Raw genomic sequence first — 22,346 nt, forward strand, 5'->3', positions numbered from 1 at the left:
AAAATCAAAGAAATAAGGATACAGGACGTGAGAGTGAGCCACTACAAGTAAAACAGGCGCAGAGAGAATGGGAATAGGAATTTCATTACCTTAATTTGGGAAAATATGTGCGGAAAGCACTGTTACTGATTGCTCAATGAAATAGCGGGGGGGAGAAAAGGAGAAGGCCTTTAGCTCTGTATGGAATCCAGCTTCAAAAGCAACAAGGCTGTATGGTATAAGTATAACAATAAAATAGTTTACATGGATTCTAACTGACTCTTGTGAGTTAAAGCAGTAGTTCCCATTAAAAATGCATTTTGATGACATAATTAAGATAATATAGAGACAGTGACAAACAAATAATAATAAAAAAAATAATGAGTAAAAGTACTCACCTAGCAAAGAAAGAAACGAATGAAAGGTTCGGATAATCACTTAGACGTCTCCATGGATGATACCAGCTCGCTTCCTCCAACAAATATAATTAACCTAAGCTGTGATAGGTCAAAGTTCTTTTTAGCTTTCTTTTTTAAATAAAAATAAAAAACAGATCAACAAGAGATAAGACTTGCATAAAAGTAGAATTACTGAAAGAAACTCAACAAAGAATCAAACTCAAGCAATTAAAAATAATAGTCTATGATGACCATCTCTTATCACACGTTCAGGTAATATGATTGACCTATAACAATATTAAAAAAACAAAAAAAAAGCTAATAGATGGTCGCCACGTGTTCAACTTTATCTACCATTAGGAAAAGATAGAAAGTGGGAGAGAGAGAGGTTAAAAGGCTTAAAAAAAAAAAAACAGAAATAAAAGAAAGGTTGAGATAAGAGAGGGACGTGGAAATAGAAGGAGAGGTTGAGGGAGGCAGAAACGGAAGAAGACATTGAAAGATCGGAGGAGAGTAAAGATAAAAATATGAATATGTGATGCTCGTTTATCTATTTGATTGGGATTTTTTTGTGCCATTGATAAAAATACTCTATTTTTTTTTTAATCTCTTTGATTGGGATTTTTTTGTGTCTCTTTTATTTGGAATTTCTTTGGACACTTTAATAATAACAAAAAAAATTAAAATATTGGAGAAATTATTGTTCATTAAAACACAAATTTACTTTGGACTACGATAGTATTTTTCTTTAATTTTGAGTTTTAGTTTTTGATAGCCATACTCATTTGATTTTTTTTTAATTTTTTCATGCTCTTATAAATAATATAGGACATGAGGACCTGAAATCACGGCAGCGAATAAGGAGAGAAATAACATGTTTGTTTTTTTAAAAAAGTATTTTTTAAAAAACTTAAATTTTATTTTTACTTGAAATTAATTTTAAAAAAATTAGTTTGAAAATTAATATGAAAAAAAGGATAATAGAGTAGGTGTCCAAATCAAAACACATTAACATACACTACCAGAAAATCGGCGAAAACCAACGGAATTACCGACGGAATGTTTTCATCAGTAATTTTTACCGACGAAAATAATTCCGTCACCAATTATGTCGGTATATACCGACTGACAATACTCGTCGGCGATACGGTCGGTATATACCGACAAAGTATGTCCGTCGATATATACCGACAGTATCACCGACGGATTAAATAGTTTTTTTGGAAAGTTGCAATGGCGTGATGACGTAGATTTTTTTCAGATGATTTTACCGATGGAATGACCGAGGGATTCAAACTGGGATCTCCGTACAGTGACGTGGCACTGTCACCGGCGGACTCACCAACAGGTATACAGACGGAATGTGTCCGTCGGTGATTCAATCGGCAAAAGTGAATATATACCCACTCTGCCGACTCTCTTGCTCTATTTCTCCTCCTTCTTCCCCATCCCACCTCTCCCCTCTCAAACTACAGCCAACCACCCATCCCAACTCTCCCCCTCTTCTCAACACAAGCACTCAAGTTTCTTATACTTTTGTACGTGGTCACAACATCTGTTCTTGTGGATTTTATCATTTTTTGTAAGTAAATCTATCATGTTTAGTTTTAACATTTAAATGTGAATTTTATTGTTTTTTTAGTATATGTTTTTTTGTTAACGTATATGCTTGTTTGATTGTTATTTGTCAAAGAAACTTGTAGTATGAATGTATAATTTTATAGTTGTTATAGTTTGTTTTAGATTTTGTCAAATTATATTTGTTTGTAAATTATTGAAACTTTGTTTGAATTACACCGAATTAGATGTGTTGTGATGAAATAAATAATAGCTTGTTTAACGGGTTCATTTTAATTTTTATCAATTCCATTGTGAAGTTGTGATTTCCGTAAATTTATATATGTATAAATTTGTATGGACGTTGATAGTTGATAATTGATAATGGATATTTAACATAAGTGTTTTTTTAGTTTGTTGGATAATGTCGGGGCAAACCAATATTTTTGTTATGTTTATTTACGTAATATAGTTAATTAATACATGTTGTCGTCATAATTTTATAGAGGTTCGATAGAAGTCATGGATGATCGTTCATGGATGTATCGGGACTCACCCCAAGGATTGCGAAGGATGGATTATTGTAACGGGGTTCAGGGTTTTATTAATTTCGCAATATCTATCCCAATGAATTTTACTGATGGCGGTATTAGGTGTCCATGCAGGAAGTGTAAAAATAAAAAGTTTCTGCATCAAGATGTTGTAACGATGCATCTTCTAAGCAAAGGGTTCATGGAGGATTACCTGTGTTGGTATGCACACGGAGAACTATTTGTTCCTAATGAGAGCATAGTAGAAAGGGCGGTTGGGTCAACTTCTAGTGCTAGCAACATGCATGAAGTTGGAAATGACAATAGTAATCCTTACAGGAATATGGTTATGGATGCAATGAAAATGAGTGAAGGTATTGTCAGTGAATGTCCAATTATAGAAGAAGAACCTAATGCAGATGCAGCAACGTTTTTTGATCTGTTGAAATATTCCGACGAACCATTATGGGATGGCTGCACGAACCACAGTAAATTATCAGCTGTAGCACAAGTGTTCCCCATCAAGTCAGATCACGGGTTGAGTGGGGCCGATTATGACAAAATTATCGAATGGGCGAGAAGCATTTTACCTGAAGGAACAGGCTGAAAGAGAACTTTTATGTTGCCAAGTCCATGATGAAACCCCTCAGGTTAGGATACTAGAAAATTGACATGTGCCCTAACTTCTGCATGTTATGCTACCTTGAAAATACTGAGTTGACCGAGTGCATGACATGTGGGCATTCCCGTTACAAACCTAGAACTGACAGAGGAAAGACTCTCATGGCATTTAAAAAACCTAGATACTTCCCAATCACACCTAAACTGCAAAGGTTATTCATGTCACCAAGGACTGCTGAGCACATGACATGGCACCAATCACATCATGTGGTTGATGGAGTGATGGTGCATCCTTCTAATGGCAAAGCATGGAAACACTTTAACAGTGTGCATCCTCACTTTTCAGCTGAATCGAGAAACGTGTGTCTTAGGTTATGTACAGACGGATTCAACCCATTCGGGTCATTTACTGCTCCTTATTCTTGTTGGCTGGTCATACTGACGGTTTATAACTTGCCATCAGGGATGTATATGAGGCTGGAGTTCATGTTTTTATCTATGGTCATACCAGGTCCGAGCAGTCCGGGGTGGAATAAAGATGTTTGTCTTTGACCGTTGATTAATGAGTTGACGCAGTTGTGGTCCTCTAGAGCTTTGACTTATGATGTCTCGAGGAAACATAATTTTGTTATGAGAGCGGCTTTGATATGGACTATCAATGATTTCCCAGCTTATGGAATGGTTTCTAGTTGGAGCACGCATGGAAAACTAGCATGTCCATACAGTATGGAGAACAACAAGGCATTCACGCTAACAAACGGGGGTAAAGCTTATTTTTTTTACTGTCACCATCGTTTCTTGCCACCGAATCACAGGTACAGAAAGAACAGAAATGATTTCTTTGTTGGTAGAGTTAAAAAGGATGTTGCACCCCGCGTATTTCTGGTGAAGAATTGCATGATGTTGTGTCAGAGTACGGTGACATTGTGTTTGGTCTCCAATTAGATAAGCTGAAGTTTGCTGGTTTTGGTTTGACCTATAATTGGGTGAAGCAAAGTATCTTTTGGGAGCTTTCTTATTGGAAGATCAATCTTCTTCGCCATAACCTTGACGTCATGCACATTGAAAAGAACATGTTTGAGAACATTTTCAACACCGTCATGGATGTGAAGAGGAATACAAAGGACAACATCAAGGCTAGATTGGATGTAGTGTTCTGTAACCGAAAAAATATGGAGTTGGTTTGTGATGGGTCACGAGTCGCAAAACCAAGAGCAAGCTTTGTGTTAGAGAAAAACGCACAACTACTAGTCTATAAATGGCTTAAGAGTCTGCGTTTCCCCGATGGACATGCCTCGAACATATCAAGGCTGGTTAATACGGAGGAATGCAAATTATATGGAATGAAGAGTCATGACTGCCATGTGTTAATGTAAACACTCATCCCATTAGCTTTTCATGATTTGTTGCCAAAGGAGATATGGGATACACTCACGGAGATCAGTCATTTCATGATCAGCCTTTGTTAAACTTAAAAACTTGCTTACTTCTGCTCTGTCATTCAACCTCCTGATTGGTCATTACCTTTTGAAATAATGTGTGATGCTAGTGATTATGCTGTAGGTGCTGTCTTAGGACAAATAAAAGATAAGAAACACTATGTGATTTACTATGGAAGTAAAACTTTAAATAGTGCTAAAATGAATTACACTACCACTGAAAAAGAATTACTTACAGTAGTATTTGCATGTGACAAGTTCAGATCTTATCTTGTTGGCTCACCTGTTGTCGTTTTTAGTGATCATGCAGCATTGAAATATCTTCTCTCTAAGAAAGATTCTAAGGCTAGATTGGTGCGGTGGATTTTGTTACTTCAAGAATTTGATATCACAATCAAAGACAAGAAAGGCACCGAAAATATTGTCGCAGATCATTTGTCAAGATTGACAACCGATTCAAGATCTGACATCACACCAATCGATGACTACTTTCCTGATGAATCTTTATTTTCTGTCTCTACAATACCTTGGTTTGCTAATATTGTTAATTTTCTTGTTTCAGGACAATTGCCAGCTCATTGGAGTACCCAAGACAAAAGAAAGTTCTTGAACGAAGTGAAGAACTTTTATTGGGATGACCCTTATTTATTCAAATATTATCCTGATCAAATATTTCGAAGATGCATTCCTAACAATAAGGTAAGTAGTGTCATTAAATTCTGTCATTCTGAGGCATGTGGAGGTCATTTCTCATTAAGAAAGACAACTGCAAAAATCTTACAAAGTGGATTTTACTGGCCCACCATGTTCAAGGACTCACATGCATTCTGCAATACTTGTGAAAATTGTCAAAAGTTGGGATCTATTTCAAAACGTCACATGATGCCTTTAAATCCTATTCTTGTCATTGAGATCTTTGACTGTTGGGGTATAGATTTCATGGGTCCATTTCCACCATCATTTGGTTTCTTATACATATTAGTCACAGTAGATTATGTTCAAAATGGATAGAGGCAATTCCAAGTCGAAACAATGATCACAAAATAGTGATAAAGTTTTTGAAAGAAAACATTTTAAGTCAATTTGGAATCCCTCGAGCCATGATAAGTGATGGTGGAACACATTTCTGCAACAAGCCATTTGAGTCTTTAATGAAGAAATATGGAATCACATACAAAGTTGTCACCCCTTATCACCCTCAGACGAGTGGACAGGTAGAACTTGCTAATAGGGAGATCAAACAGATTTTGGAGAAAACAGTGAACCCTAATCGGAAAGACTGGTCTTTAAGACTTAATGATGCACTTTGGGCTTATCAAACGGCTTATAAAACATCATTAGGTATGTCACCTTATAGACTAGTCTATGGAAAACCTTGTCACTTGCCTGTGGAACTTGAACATAAAGCTTATTGGGCTATTAAAGCTTTCAATTCAAACCTTGATGATGCTAGTCAGTTGCAAAAATTAAAAATAAATGAGCTTGAGGAAATAAGAAATGATGCATATGAAAATTCAAGAATTCATAAAGCAAGAATCAAAGTGTTTCATGACAAGAAAATACTGAAAAAAACATTCAATGTTGGTAAAAAAGTCTTGCTTTATAATTCTCGACTCCATTTATTTCCTGGAAAACTAAGATCAAGATGGAGCGGTCCTTTTATTGTGAAACATGTGTATCTATATGGAGCCTGTGATATCAAGAATCCAAAGAATGGCAATGTTTTCAAGGTAAATGGACATCGTTTGAAAGTTTACTTTGACAATTTTTTAGTTGAACATGACTCTATTGAATTGGGTGATCCTGTATATAAAGATTGATTCTTTTTTTTCTCACATTGTTTTTATGTTTTTTTTTGTGTGATTTTTATTTTGCTAGTCTCTTTCACCCCGGTCAAATGGTGGATAACGGTACTCTATGACTCTTAAGTCGGTTCTTTCAGTTTCTCATGATAACTGATATCTGTGTATATATTTGTGCAATTCTTTGCTCTTTCTCCTTTCTTTTCCCGCTCTGCCTCAGAATGCGATTACAAAAATTTACCGTGCTAGATGTGCAAGATTGAGGTTGTTAATGAATCATGGATTTCCTGAAGATATTCACTGGCTGATTGAAGCAAAGGTCCGATTATTAGGTGAGTCCTCCAATTCTTTCATTTCATACATGCCTAGAACAGGTAAAAGCACTTTTACAAAGAAACGCCGTGCAAAACGACTGAAAGTCTGTCACAGATGTGCCAGATGGACTTGTAATGCAACATGTCGTTCTTTAGGAATGGTATCTGTAAATCGTGAATATAAAATACAATTCATTAAGGATGGCCTGAGTAAAGGATCTTTAGATAATCTTCTATTGAGTCTTGAGACACACCCTAGTGGAGATGTGCATCGTGCAATTCATGATTTATGGCCACAATTCCATAAAGAACATGCTCGACTTAGTCTTGGGAATCTGACTAAAAAAGACCCTGTTTGCCAGTTTTTAAGAAAACTAGATGGGAAGCCTATCCCCGACCCATAGAGGGCGTTTAAGCCGTTCTTGGACGTAAAACCAAGGAAAGATGTGAGCCACAATCACAACTACATGTACATACACATGCTTTTTCAAAATAAATAAATAAATAGAGAGAGAGAGAGACTACAATTGGCTTATATATAGGTGGTATGATTGTATTTTCAATTTCTCATCTATAAATTCTTCTCTTCCTTCCCTTCATTTCTACTCAACCCATACATTCATCAAATATAGAAGTGTGTAGAAATGACAAGTTCCTCAAGTCATCACATAAGAAATATTTGTGTTTTTTGTGGATCCAGTCCTAGGAAAGAAAAAGAGTTTTTAGAATCAGCAAATCATCTTGGTCAAGTACTAGCTGAGCGAAAGATTCATTTAGTGTATGGAGGAGGCAACCTTGGGTTAATGGGGGGAGTGTCAATAGCTGCATTTTTAAGAGGTAGTCAAGTTTTGGGGGTTGTCCCCAAAGCTTTAGCACAAGGGGACATCATTGGAAAAACAATTGGAGAGGAATTACAGGTCCCCACAATGTCTGATCGAATGAATACAATGTTTAACCATGCTGATGTCTTCATTGCCTTACTAGGTGGTCTGGGCACATTGGAAGAGATCTTTCATATTTCCTCTTGGGCCCAACTGCACATTCACCATAAACCCATAGGTCTGTTAAATGTTAATGGTTTTTATGATAAGTTGTTGTCTTTTATTGATCATGCTGTGGAACAAGAATTTCTAACATCTTCGACACGACAAATCATAATCTCTGCTGCTACTGCTGAACAATTGATTGACCAACTACAATCTTTCATCCCTGTAATTGATCCCTCCATGAGTCGCATAAATTGGTCAACTAAGGAAAGCCGTAAAAAGCTTAGATTGGATTTGAGCCTTCGTTTGTAAAAACTTTGTGTCTTTTGGTTTTATTATTATGTTTTGTTGTTTCTTATATTTGTTTAAGTGTGTTTCAGGTTTGTCAGTGTTCGCTATTTCAGGTGATGTCTTCTATACTCTATCTTTCTACCTTAGGACATTGAGGACAATGTCACATTTTGGTTGCGGGGAAAGGGTAGTAGTTGATATATTTTTTTAAAAAAAAACTAATTGTGTTTTTTTATTTCATTAACTATTTGCAAAACTATTGTTACTAGGATGATAGAGTAAAAGGAGTTCTTTTGTTAAAGTGACTCTTGAGACGCATCTTAGTAAACATTCTTAACAAGGTCTATCAGAATACTTCTTGAAATATTCAGGTTTACAAACTCTCGTATTGTTATCACTTGATTCTGCTCATATGCTCATTTAACAAGTATTCTTAACTCTTCATTTTTACACACACTTTAACATATGATTGTGGGTTGCACATTGGATTATTACATTATTTATGTTCTTTTGTTAAAGGTAACAACTAAGGAAAAGGGATAGTATATAATTTGTAAAAAAAAAAACAAAAAAACCAAAACAAAAAAACAAAAAAACCAAAAAAAAAAAAAACAAAAACAAAACAAAAAAAATAATAAAAAGGTAGATAAGTTTGGTTTCGTAGCCTCCCTAACCTAAGCAATAAAAAAAACAAAAAACAAAAACAAAAACAAAAACAAAACAAAAATAATAATAAAAACGTAGATAAGTTTGGTTTCGTAGCCTCCCTAACCTAAGCAATTAAGCCCAAAGGGGTGTTTTAACACTTAATACCCTAAAGTCAACTGACTTGGGAGCTATTGGCCCAACACTTGTTACATGGGTTGAGGAGAAAAGCTTAAGGGAATCAAACATTGCACTATCTACATATCAGTATCTGCAACCCGAGTTACTAAGCTTGTAGGAGTGTCTCAACACCTAATGCCCTAAGACCAACTAGTCTGGGAGTCATTAGCCGAAAGCTTGTTACATGGGTTAAAGATGCATTGTGTTTTAAGTTATATGTATATATATTTAAAAAAAAAGAAAAAGAAAAAAGAAGAAAAAGATAATAATCATAACCCAAGGAAGTTAACCTTAAACATTAGAACAAAAATTTTGTTTTCTTCCAAGTAAAGCCCCATAACTATATGTTGATATTTTGAGCACAAAAGAAAGGTTTATTAATATCTTGTTTAAGAGGTATTGAGCAGATATATGAATTTAATGAGAGTTTGTTTATCTGGATAGATTAATGGAAGTTGAATGATGAATGCCTTGCTTTATGGAATTTGCAAATTGTTTTTCTATTTTAACGCTTTGATTACTAGGGACTAGTAGTAAGCTAGTTGGGGGGGTGTTAGTACTTAAAAGTGCATTTTTATCACGGTTTTATATCATCATTTTGCAATTGAAGTATCAATAACTCTTTAACTAAAGCATATACCTAATAATATAAGATACCTTTAATTTATGGTAAATGTTCATCTTAAATGCAGGTCTATCACATAAATGAAAGGATTGATTGATGAGTTTAAGTATTGAAATTGAAAGGCAAAGAGAGGGCCCAACTTAGAAAAAAGATGTTGGTGTAGTCCAAACTGGAACACTGTTCGGTAATTGGGTCATATCTCGAGTTCTAGATGTCCAAATGACCTTAATTTGTTGGACAGATTTGGTAAGACATAGGCCTACAACTTTCATGTGGAGTCCAAGATTTAAAAAGGTCATTTTCAAGTCCAAATTATAGCAACAACAGAGAAGTCTGAATCTGTTCTGCAGCCCAGACACTGTTCAATGTTCAGCCCATATCTCAAGTTTTAGAAGTCCAAATGACCTCAATTTGTTTTCCTGGAAAGATAAGAAAATTTCCTATAACTTTCATGAGTATAGGTGGTTCCAGTTCTGATGCTAGCAATGACGTTTTATTCAGACAAGAAGATAAGGATTTTCACCAAGTCAAGAGTTGGCCACCCACTCAACAATTAGTCATCAAATCAATAGTTCCAAATTTTGGCCTATAAAAGGAGGCATTTGCCATGCATTTAGGGGCTTGGTTATTCAGATCAAGAACTTGCTCTTGCTCTCTCTTGACACGATCAAAGAGTTGATGTCTTATTCCAAGTGCAGGAGTGTCGAAGTAATAAATAACCCGGCAAGACCGGGGTCGAACCACAGGGAGGTCAATTATATAAATTACAAATAAAGAGAAAGATTTGAAGAGAATAATAACATAAAAGGAGTTGAAGAGAGTTTTGGGATGTGATATTGGTGTAAGGATTAAACAATGATAAAACAGATGTCAAAGTTAGAGGATTCGCTAATGGTATTTCAAATAAATATAATATAAACTCTTTTTATTACTCAATTGGAAACCACACACAAAGGAGGTTCCAATCGGATGATTTATCGTTATTAGCTCATTATAAATTATTAACATGATCATATTAATCATCTTATCTAAGTAACACCATACTTATAAATATCATCAGGCATTCATGTTGCTAGCTTATGTTAACAACAAATCAAGTTCCTATCATAACAACGATGTCGGCCGAAAACTATGAAGGACCAAGCATTTGATGTACCAAGTGTTATACAACACAAATCTAGATTAACCATTTAACAAGCAAGGTATTAAGAATTAGTAAGATAAAAAGATAAGACATGCTAATAACAATTTTTCTTGGATATAAACATTAAAGTCCATGTTGAGTTTATATTATACCTATTCTAACACCATTAGTAAAACCTTTTCACCTTGACATAATTAACTTAGCTAAACATAATGAAGAAGAAAAACATAAATAAACAAGATAAGAACATGATTATGATATAAGTTAACTAAATATATGAAAGGAAATGAAAAAGCATAAACAAGAGATTAATATAACATGAAAGAAAACTTGAACATTACAAAGATATAAAGAGAGAAAGTAAGAACATGATTTTGATTTGAAAAATAATATGACTAAATACATGGCAAATGCCTCCTTTTATAGGCTAAGATTCAGAATTATTGATTGGTTGACAAACTATTTGGTTGGTGGCCAACCATTGATTTGGTGGCTGGTTTTTGACATTGGTGGCTGCTGGTTATTGACATTGGTGGCTGGTTATTGATATTGTTGGCTTGCCAAAACATCATTGCTAACATCAGAATTTGAGCCATTTGTTCCATGAAATTTGTGGGCAATTGTCTCAGCTTTCCAACAAAAAAAACCAGAGCTCATTTGAACATCTAGAACTCAAGATATGAGCTGAAAACCAAACAATGTTTGAGCTGCAGGACAGGTTCTGACTTCTCCGTTGTTGCTAAGATTTGAACTTGAAAATGGCAGAATTAGGTCTATGTCTTATCTTTCCATCCATATAAAGTGGACCTAAATCCGAGTTCTACAACTCCAGTTATGATCAAATAACCGAATGGTGTTCCAGTTTGGAATTGAACCAGCATCTCTTCTCTTAGCCTAGTCCTCTTTTTGTCTCTCCATTTCAATAGTTAATCACATCAATCAATCCTTTGAATTGTGAGATATACCTGCATTCAAAACAAGCATTTACCATAAATTAAAGATATATTGTATTAGTAGACTTGTTATTATAAAACATGGTTTAGTTAAGGAATTTAACGATACTTTAGTGCAATATATTGATATAAAGCCTTAATGAGAATGCACTTTTAAGTACTAATCATCTCTCTTTATATTTTTTTTTTGTAATTCTTAAGTTTTGCTTTCATTAATATCTTGTTTATGCTTTTCATTTCCTTTCCTTTACTTAGTTAACTTGTATCTTATTTATGTTCTTGTTTTGTTTATTTATGTTTCTCTTCTTCATTATGTTTAGGTAAGTTTATTATGTCAAGGTGAAAAGGTTACACTAATGGTGTAAGAATAAGTATATTGTAAACTCAACATGGACCTTAATGTTTAATATTAACATGTCTTATCTTTTTATCTTACTAATTCTTAATACCTTGCTTGTTAAATGGTTAATCTAGATTTGTGTTGTATAACATTTGGTACAACAAATGCTTGGCACTCTCATAGCGCAACCGTATGGTATTACCTACACCTGTGCTATGAAAGGAACTTGATTTGTTGTTAACATAAGTTAGCATCATGAATTCCTGACAATATTTAAAAGTTTGGTGTTACTTAAATAAGATTACTAATATGATCATGTTAACAATTTATAATGAGCTATTAATGATAAATCACCCGATTGGAACCTCCTTTGTGTGTGGTTTCCAGTTGAGTAATAAGAGTTTATAGTATATTTGTTTGAAATACCATTAGTGGATCCTCTAACCTTGACACTTGTTTTTATCATTGTTTAATTATCACATTGATCTTCCATCTCAAAATTCTCATCAACTTCTTCTTCTTCTTTATTATTATTATTATTATTATTATTATTATTACTATTATTGTTGTTATTGTTGTTGTTGTATTATTGTTGTCTATAATTTATACAATTAACCTCCATGTGGTTCGACCCCGGTCTTGCCGGGTTATTTATTACTTCGACACTCTTACACTTAGGAGAAGACATCAATCTTTTGGTCGTGTCAAATACCAACAGCCTCTTACCTATCGGTATTGTACCGAGAGTTGCAAAACAATTACGACATTTTTCCACCCTCACCGACGGGCATACCGACAGAAAGGTACCCTTCGGTATTTTACCGAGAGTTGCAAAAAAATTATAGTCCCTGCCACATTCACCGATAGATATACCGACACATTCACCGACAGATGGCGCACATTCCAACTCGCATGACTATCAGACTGCCTGGTTGGTCGGCACATTTACCGACGGATTAGCCGATGGCCCCGACATATCCAATGCGTGTGTGCTCTGACACGCAGTTACCGACGGACATCAAAAAATCTGGAGGGATTTTCAAAATTTTAGTGCGAATTTCAAAAGAATACTGACGGAATTTAATGTCACCGCCCAAAAAAATATTATTCTATGTCCATTGGTAATTTCATTAGTAAACCTACAGTATAAAACCGACCCCCCCCTCCGCGGTTCATTTTTTCCCGGCTCCTCTAATTTCTTCTCTTCTCCTCCTCTTCTCCTCTCAGTATCAATCTTTTGCTCTTGTTATTTTGTATTTTTATTGTTTTGATTGTAGTTTTCAACATATTAAAAGGTATGATTCTCCTTTCTTTATCTTTGTATTTGTTTACTTTTTTTTCTAATTATGATTATTTTTGTGGTGTTCTTTGTTTTGTGTATTATTTGTAGATAAAATCTTGAAATCAACACACTATAAGGTAAACATTTTTCATTCCTAAAGTCTTTAGTTTTTGCTTTTGGTTTGTTCAATTTATTTTATTTTTTGTATTGCTATAATAACTGAAAAATTTGTTAAATACGAATTGTTATTGTTGAATTTACCTTTAAAATGTTAATTGAAATATTTAGTTAAATTTAATTAGTTTATCTTAATTTTATTATATTATTGCTTGTTATGTTTTTTATTATTTTGATTAATTTTAATTGTTATTTATCAATTTGTATAGATGTTAGTTGAAATTATATAGATGTTGAATTTCTATAGATGTTAGATTGTATTGAGTTGATTTTGCAATATTTGTGTAATTATCAAGATTTGCAGGTTTGACTGTGGGTAGTCTCTAGTATAGTGCTGCTGAATTTTTTTAAATAATCGAGTTAATTATGTAATTATTCGTATAAATTTGTGTAAATGTGTTGAATGAAAATTTAATTATTTTTTTGTTTGAATTGTAATAATTATTTGATAATTTAGTCTCTTTTAATTGTTATTGTTGAATTTTCCATGGAAATGGTAATTGGAAATGAAGAATTAAATTACATTGTTTTATCTCAATTTTATTCTGTTATTGATTGTTATGTTTTTTATTATTTCCATTAATTTTAATTGTCATTTATGCATTTCTATAGATGTTAGTTGAAAATATATAGATGCTGAATTTCTATAGATGTTAGGTTGTATATAAGATTTTCCAATGGAGTCAATTGGTTTGTGGTTATTGTAAAGATTTGCAGGTTTGAAAACTGTGGGTAGTCTCTAATATAGGGGAGGTGCTACCGAATTTGTTTTTAAATAATTGAAGTTAATTATGTAATTATTCGTATAAATTTGTGTACATGCATAGAATGAAATCTATAGCACGTCGTCAGCAGACGGTTGCAGCTAATTCTTCTAGCAGCAAGGAAGACCTATCCTTAGGTGCTGATCACAGCGAGGCATCTGCACCAACTAGTGATGCTGCCTCTTCTAGTGTGGTTTCATAGCGCAGAGACGGTGTGCCTTCACAACGGGGTCAATTCACCCACAAGTACTAGGCACAATGAAAGGATGACCTCTCAATGTAAGTTTGTTTAGGTTTTAGTTTTTTTTTATACTTATAACATAATTTATGAACAACTAATTAATATTTTTAGTAAATTTTATTTAATTTTAGGTTCACAAACATTGAGGCTGCCAGGACAATAACATCGGTATTTAAATCGTCGATGGAGATTCCATTGTTTTAATGGAGTCAGGTTTACAGACATCCTGAGTGGAAACCTAATATCAATGCATGGTTTCGGCAATTTTAGGTCGGTGTTAACTTTTAATTTCCAACTTATTTTTAATAAATTATTTTTATAATTTTATATCTTGTACTATTTTTATTTTAAATGAATTATTTATATACACAGCATAAATTTGAGTGGGATAGCATGGACAACAATGTTGTGAGGAGGGTATGGGTGAATCACACGGCAACTAGGTAACATCGAAAATAATATTTATTTTTGTTTTATAATTTTATGTTCTAAATTCTAATTTCTTACTATGGAAGTAGGTTGCGTGATTTTTGGTATGACACCCAAAAAAAATCAAAAAGATATGCGAGCGATAACGGTCTTCAAGGATGGAATGAGGTGGCGGTTTGGCGGGAATTCAAACCGCCATTCATCTCGGGAGATATATGGACGACATATATTGAGCACGTGACGTCAGAGTGGTTCTCACAGCGCTCACAGTCTGGCGTCGACAACCAGAATTGGCAAATTCATGGTTCGGTGACCACGCGCACCAGCGGCTCCATCCCATTCAGTGCACTTGCGAAGTGGATGGTAAGATTAATTAAAATGAAATATATCGTTAATTAATTTGTTGTTGCTTATAAATATATTTAACTTGCAACCTTTTTTTTCCTTACAGGCTGCGTCTCTTGGACGTTAGCTGAGTTCAATGGAGCTGTTTGTAGAGACGCACGTGCGGAGTCAAGACCGCCAAAAGGGGGTGCAGCAGTTCGTGGACAACCGTGCTCAGCACTTTGTGGTATGTTCGGTCAATCATTTTATTTCATAAGTTATTATTTTCTTGACTTGAATGTGATGATTTTTTTTTCAAATTTTTAGGAGACCTATAATAGTCGGTTGAGGGAGAGATATGGGGACGATCCTTCGACCCATCCGGATTTGTGGATGGAGGTAGGATTGTCTGGTGGACCCGATAAAAATCGGGTCTATGGGCTCTCCAACACTACGACCAAAAACTTGCGGTCGGCCCGTAGTGTCTCAACCGTTAAGAGCTCTCCATCAGCATTGAGCACCTAGTCTGAGGAGTTCATGGCCTTGAAACAACAATATGAACGACTCTCAACGGATTATGATCAGCTCCGTCAAATGGTCATGGAGATTAGATCAAGGATGGGTGATAATACATGTGCAGCCCCTTTTTAGTCGTATGGTCCTAGGAACAACGAGCGTCCTCCTCCAGCTCCACCGTTATTCTAGTTTAATTTTGTTTTTTAAACACATTAAATTTGTAATGAATATTTGGATGAATATTATTTAACATTATTTTTATATTTTTAATGCTTAATACAGTTTTATTTGGTTATTAAGTTTTTTTTACTATTAATAAATATTTTTTTAATGTTTCAAATAAATACCGACGAATTTCGAGACGGAAACCGACCGTCAGTATTTTACCGAGAGTTGCAAAAACATTACCACCTATGCCACAATTACCAACGGATATATTCCGTCAGTGTTTACCATTACTATTACCGACGGAATATATCTGTCGGTATTTGACAGAGAGTTCTGAAATATTTACCGCCCATGCCACAATCACCAATAGAATATCCGTCGGTGATTACCGTTGAAAAGACAGACGGAATTATTCCGTCAGTAAAGTTCTCGTAGGAAATTTTTATTACTAACAACATTAGCAACGGAATGAGAAATTACTGATGATCAATATTCCGATGGACGGATTCTGTCGGTGATGCCGTCGGTAAAAATGTTACCGACGGTTTTCGTGCCTCCCACCGACGGAATGAATCCATCGGTAAAACTATTTAATGGTGTAGTGATAGGACAAAAACAGGGAGAGAGCCTATTTGTTTTTTTAACTGTGTCAGAGTGGTTTTTATAATTATATTTAATTTATCAAAATATTAAATTAATATTTTTAGTGTATTTTGATGATTTAAAAAATATATATATGTATAAAAAAAGTATTTTAATATATTTTTAAATAAAAAATATTTTTAAAAGTATGTGTCACAATACCAAACAGCTACTAAAATGATTAATTTTTGTGTCAAATGATTTCATATGATGAAGGGAGTTAAGTTTAAGTTTTTTCTTACCTTGAAAACACCTAAACAAATAGAACTAAACTTTGAAAGATTTTTTTTTGTGTCGAATTGATTATGGATTTTAAGGCATTTTGTTTTGTTTTTAGTTTTTAGTTTTTAGAGGCCATAAATTGGTTAAATAAGGTTCCAAAAGTGTTTCCTCGGTATTTTGGGTTAAAATGGGTTGAAAAAATAAAAACATTGTTTTTCCAATCACCATAATAGTTGAATTCTAAGCAATTATAGACGACGCGTTATTTGTCAAGATAGACAACACATAGTCTAATTTTTTTTGTAAATAATGGGGCGAACAACCCCATTAACTCAGGAAAAAAATAAAGGCCAAGTGCGGATCTTTTCTTTATGAGCTAGGCATGAGGCATGGTTTACTAGGCTCACAACGCCTGATCTCATTTTTTTTATTTTTTTAAATTACTATTTTTTATATGTATTTTTTAAAATGTTTTTTTGCATTTATGTTTTGATTAATACTTTTTTTGGGATTTTTTCTAACTTATTTAGCTTTTTTGAAATAATGATTATTTTTTAATTATATTATATTTATATGATATTTAAGATGAATTAAATCTTTATTAATAATAAATATATATTTACATAAATATAATAATACCATATATAACTAACCAATGGATTATAGATGATATTAAACTAACGTTATTGATGATGTGAGAACTCAATCCCATTCCATTTCAGCTCAAAGGTGCAAGAAAGTTTTTTTTTTTTTTTTTGATCAAATGTTAGAATTTTATAGATCAAAAAGCAATATTAGCTGGAAAACCAGCATGCCAAAAATACATATGTACAGAACAAGCCAGTGAAAACAGGCTCCCAACAAGTGCAAACAAAAAATAAAACCCAGAGAAACAAAACTTCTCATACATAGAGAGAAGGTAACCTCACTACAAGTGCCAAGAATCCAAAGATATAGGTGCCAAGAATAACCGAGGGAACAGAAAACCACAAGCCATCAAGACAAAAATGCTTAACTACATTTACCAAAAATTCCAAAAGCCATGGATTGAGACCACGGACAAAATCAGGTGGACCCGACAGCAAAGAGATGCACGTGTAGCCAATCTGCATGAACCAGAAGCAACATTTCTCTATGGAAAAACCATAACTGAGAGTACTATCTTCAAAATTCCAACACCCAAAAATATATGAGCGCACAGCCACCCGAAGACAAAGCCTGGAGGGCCCAGAGAGGTGAACTTGATGTGATGAACATACCACAAGAGCAAGCATCGCACTTCCTCATGCAGTCACTTAGGCTGAGGCATGTGTATATTGAATTCTTTGATTCGAACAGATCCATTATCCCGCTTGACGAACTGGGAGATGAAAAAGAAAAAAAACCATGATTAATAAAAAAGAGAAAAAGACTAATCAATGGTTTAATTTTCAACTTCGAACAACATAGTACATACATTGCAAAAGTCATGATTTTTATTTATAGAATTTTGATCTTTCTTATTGTGGAGAATTTCCCATTTAACTTCATCAACATATATTATGCTATTAATTATAAAAAAAATGAAGATTTGAACTCGTAATTATTATGAATTTGTTAAAATATAAAAATATCTCAATTTAAAAACTTAATCTCACAAATAAGATTTTAAAATATTATTTATATTATTTTTTAATACTAAAAAATAAATAATCGTGTTCTTTGCCACTCTCTTGAAACTAGTGAAAACTATTTTTCTGGGCCATCAAACGTGGGAGATTTTTTCCTAGAAAAACAAGATAGGTTATTGTCAATCAAAAGATTAGCGTGACTTTACACAGCTACCATACTTGTTGACTAATTAATATTGAATTCAAGGCTTTGATTTAGTAAAAATCAAGTTGGTGAAATCTCGACCAAGCCTAATAAACCAAAAACTATGTTTTTTTTTATATATAAAAAAATAATAATAATAAACCTAACCATCTATACTTTTCCTTCTAAATATTCATACCTCTTCAACTTTATTAAACATTTCATGATAATCACTTGAAACAACAAGAGAGGATTACCATACGAGCTGCCATTGAAACACAGTCAAACCAAGAAAAATCCCAAATGGCATAAAATGTCCATGCATTTCTCCATAGACTGCGCAGGATATATAGCATATGATTTCCATGCATGGTAGGTTAAGGTTTGCTCACTTGAGTCAAATTCCCAAGCAAGTCAAAAGGCAAGGAAGTAAGTAGTGATACTTGAATTATTTACTAGTACAATCTTGGAGGCTGCAACACGATCTTAACTAAGAAAATTGATCGAGTAATTAATTGTCTAGCTAGTCTTAAAACCTTATATTATATTGGGTCATTTTCGTATTATACAAGCACACGTACGTACGTCTAGTTAACTTGTTTGAATTTCATTTGGTCTCCGATATTATTCTCCCAAAGTTTGTAAGCTTATCATTTTAATAATCAAAATTACTTAATTTGATAATTAGTCAACCACACATTTTGAATATGGTTAATTAAATGGTGATGTGAGCTCCAATTGCATTGATTTATACAATCTTGATGTGAACGGTGTGGTCGAGATTCTTTAATATACTCATACATGAGATTCTTTATATATAATATACTTAGACATGAGATTCTTTATATATATATAGTAATGGATTTCTTTGAGTAGTCTACATATTAATTGAGATTAGATTTTATTTTCTCCAGTGATCTTAATTGTGTATCTACTACATTTGTTTGATGTGTCTCGATGAATTTCATAAATTTTCTTGAATACTAACTCTAAATTTTGAATATAAAAAGTCAAAAAATAAAACAAATCCCTTTTAAAATGGCGAAGAGAGCTAGATATGTGGAATGTGCATCTTTAGAATTCAACTTATCATGTCGTTGAAGGGGAACAATCTAATGTTTTGGAACCACCTATGTGAACTTGGCATATATCAATATACCTACTTGAATTAAACGGATTGACCAGATTGATTGTTAAGAGGTTTTTTTTTTTTTTAGATTTAAGTTTTAAGGCTAACATCTAGGAGAATTTATTAAATTCTTTTGACAATATTAGGCTAATATAGGAAGTATGAAGAAATTTAAGACAATGTTTTACAGAAAGAAAACTTCAATCGTATCCCTGTTCTGTTGTTCTATACATGTATATATAGCAGGAAATTATGTGGCAAGGAAAGACAATCTTGCACATAATTTCTCCAAGAATCTCGCTAGGATTTCAGACTAATAATAACAGAGCATAAAATCATGTCTAATCTAGGTAACAAATAAATTACATTAGGGAATATTATAATACTGGAATATCTGCAGAATCTCTGTATCAATAGTTGTAGCTGGAATATCTTCTTCAATATCTGTTGTATTTTCTGCAGTATCTTCAATACTCCCCCTCAAGCTGGATCGAGCGGATTGGTAGATCCAAGCTTGCTCAACAACCGGTGAAATTGAGTAGATGACAGCGCTTTTGTGAGCACATCAGCTAATTGATCATGAGAACGAACATACTGGGGTTGAATAAGTTTGGCTTGAACCTGTTGATGAATGTAGTGACAATCAACTTCGATGTGCTTTGTACGTTCATGAAATACCGGATTGGACGCAATATGCATGGCAGCTTGATTGTCACAAAACAATGTCATGGGAGTAACCCCATGAAAACCGAAATCAGCAAGAAGTTGTTTAAGCCATATCAATTCGCAGGCAGCAGAGGCCATAGCACGATATTCTGCTTCAGCACTTGACCGAGCGATGACAGATTGTTTCTTACTTTTCCAGGACACCAAATTACCACCAACAAACATATAATAGCCAGTAGTAGATCGACGATCAAGAGAGTTTCCTGCCCAGTCAGAATCAGCATATCCCATGATGTTGTTATGACCATTGCGAGTCATAACTATGCCACGACCAATGGTGCCTTTCAGATATCGCAAGATACGTTTGACCATACCAAGATGTTGAACTGTTGGAGCATGCATATAACCACTGACAAGACTGACAGCAAATGTAATATCCGGTCGAGTGATTGTTAAGTAAATGATTTTTCCAACAATTTGTTGATAGTAAGTGCAAGAAACAAGAGATTCACTGGAAGAGTCCAATGTTAATTTGCTGTCTAAAGGGTTGGCAACAGGCTTCATGTGCAGCATATCAACATCCTGCAATAAATCAATGATGTATTTACGCTGATTGAGAAAAAATCCTTTACAGGAGGCTGCCATTTCAATGCCTAAGAAATATTTCAATGAACCAAGATCTTTGATCGGAAATTGCTGCTGGAGAGACCGTTTAAGCTGGGCTATGGAAGCTTCATTACTCCCGGTTATAATAAGATCATCGACATATATCAGTACAGCCAGTATGATCAGAAACAATTTTAATGAACAAGGAGGAATTTGCCGAGCTTCTTGTAAAACCGAGACTCTCAAGAGCAATGCTTAATTTTGTATGCCAAGCACGAGAGCTCTGCTTCAAGCCATAAATAGATTTGTGAAGCTTGCAAACCAACATAGAGTTTCCACTGTGAGGATGTCCGGGAGGAAGTTTCATGAACACTTCCTCTTCAAGATCTCCATGTAAAAATGCATTGCTGACATCCATTTGGAAGAGAGGCCACCCCTGGTTGATAGCAACTGAAAGTAAAACTCTAACAGTGGTCATCTTGGCCACAGGAGCAAATGTCTCCTTGTAATCAACACCAAATTTTTGAGTGAAACCTTGTGCCACTAGACAAGCTTTGTGGCGATCAACTGTCCCATCTGATTTAAACTTTGTCTTGAATATCCAACGACATCCAACAGCTTCCTTTCCAGCAGGTAATGAGACTATAGTCCATGTGTGATTTTCAGTAAGAGCCTTTAATTCTTCATGCATGGCCTGCTGCCATACAGGTTGTGATTAAGCTTCTTTAAAGTTTTTCGGTTCATGAACATTGGATATAGAGGTAAGGAATGCACTATGTGTTGGAGACAGTCGATGATAAGACATAAATTTGGAAATAGGGTACCTCACGTTGTAGGTGACATAGTCTTGCATGCGTGATGGCGGTTGACGTGTTCAAATAGAAACTCTTCTAGTGACTGGCAGAGCATCAAGAGTACCAGGCAGTTCTGAGTTACTGATATGGTCAATTGTGGAATTGCTGGAATCAATGGCAAACTGGAGGTGAATCTGTTGGTCAATCTGCAGAATATCATTGCTGGGATTAGATGCAGGATTAGTTGCAGCTGGAAGTGGATGTTGTCCCAGACCATCATTGTTGGATGTGAATCCAGTGGAAGACTGAGTGTGTTGGTCCGGATTGGGAAGAACACAATCAATACTAGGAACAGTAGACAGAAGATGATTAGTGTTCTCAATACTGGGCAAAGGAAAATTTTTTGACAAAACTTCTCCCTGTTTTCCTGCAGTAAAATATGGTGTGCCTTCAATAAATCTAACATCTCTGGACACATACAATTTCTTCAACAACGGGTCATAACATTTGTATCCTTTTTGGGTTGTAGAGTAGCCCAAAAAAATACACTTGCTTGCTCTAGGATCTAATTTATCCCGGTGAGTAGCTGATAAATGCATGAAACAAGTGCAGCCAAACACCTTGATGTGTGATATATCCGGAACCTTATTCTGCAAAACTTCAAGAAGAGATTTAAATTTCAGCACTCGACTGGGTAAACGATTGACAAGATAAACAGCAGTAAGGATTCCATATGACCAGAAGTGTTTTGGAACATTCATTTGAAGCATGATGGCACGAGTTTTTTC

At 34.4% G+C, this 22,346-nt stretch overlaps 1 protein-coding gene across 1 annotated transcript in view; it reads right to left on the reverse strand.

Moving 5' to 3' along the window:
* Positions 1-22,346, reverse strand: part of LOC18096055 (uncharacterized) — a 691,470-nt gene that overhangs the window by 288,404 nt on the left and 380,720 nt on the right. The window lies entirely within an intron of this gene.

The sequence above is a fragment of the Populus trichocarpa genome, chromosome 1 (assembly GCF_000002775.5).
Source record: "Populus trichocarpa isolate Nisqually-1 chromosome 1, P.trichocarpa_v4.1, whole genome shotgun sequence".
In the NCBI taxonomy this organism is placed as follows: domain Eukaryota; kingdom Viridiplantae; phylum Streptophyta; class Magnoliopsida; order Malpighiales; family Salicaceae; genus Populus; species Populus trichocarpa.